This window comes from Octopus bimaculoides, chromosome 5, assembly GCF_001194135.2.
Source record: "Octopus bimaculoides isolate UCB-OBI-ISO-001 chromosome 5, ASM119413v2, whole genome shotgun sequence".
NCBI classification, from domain to species: Eukaryota; Metazoa; Mollusca; class Cephalopoda; order Octopoda; family Octopodidae; genus Octopus; species Octopus bimaculoides.
The window spans coordinates 3,675,253-3,676,119 of NC_068985.1; positions in this window are offsets into that span (position 1 = coordinate 3,675,253).

Sequence of the window (867 nt, forward strand, 5' to 3'; positions counted from 1 at the left end):
TATATATACATGTATTTATATGTGTGTCTGTGTTTGTCTCCCCACCACTGCATGCCAAGTGATGCTGGTGTGTTTATGCCACCATAACCTAGCGGTTCAGCAAAATAGATCGATAAAATAAGTACTAGGCTTACAAAGAATAAGACTCAGGGTTGATTTCTTTAACTAACACCCTTAAGGGTGTACTCTAGCATGGCCACAGTCAAATGGCTGAAACAAGTGAAAGAATAAAAGAATGTAGGCATGGCTGTGTGGTAAGAAGCTTCGTTCCCAACCTCATGGTTCCGGGTTCAGTCCTACTATGTGGCACCTTGGCAAGAGTCTTTTACTATAGCCCCAGTCCAAACAAAGCTTTGTAAGTGGATTTGGTAGATGAAAACTGAAAGAAGCCCATCATATATATATATAGTGTTTATTCAGTATTAATTGAAATATCTCTAAATGAAGATGACCAATTTGCTGTTAATAATAAACAATTATCAACTTCCCAATCTCCATTTTCTTTATCTTTTAAATGAATATAAACTATATATTTTTATACATACCTATTATTTTAAGGAAATTCATCCCCACAAAATACTAGGTATTGAACCAGTATTTACTTGGATGAAACCATACCTTCATGAGGTTAACACAACCTCCAATTAAATATATATATATATATATATATATATATAAACAATTGCAGCGTGGAAGGTGTTTTTAAGCCATTTAAAATAACACACAAAATCCGTTAGATTCACTTCAACATTTAAATTTAATTTGTCAAAATATTTTCGTCGCTTTGAGACCGCGACCTGTTCACTGACAAAATTCTGTGCTGCATCTCAGAGATGCAGCACAGAATTTTGTCAGTAATATATATAT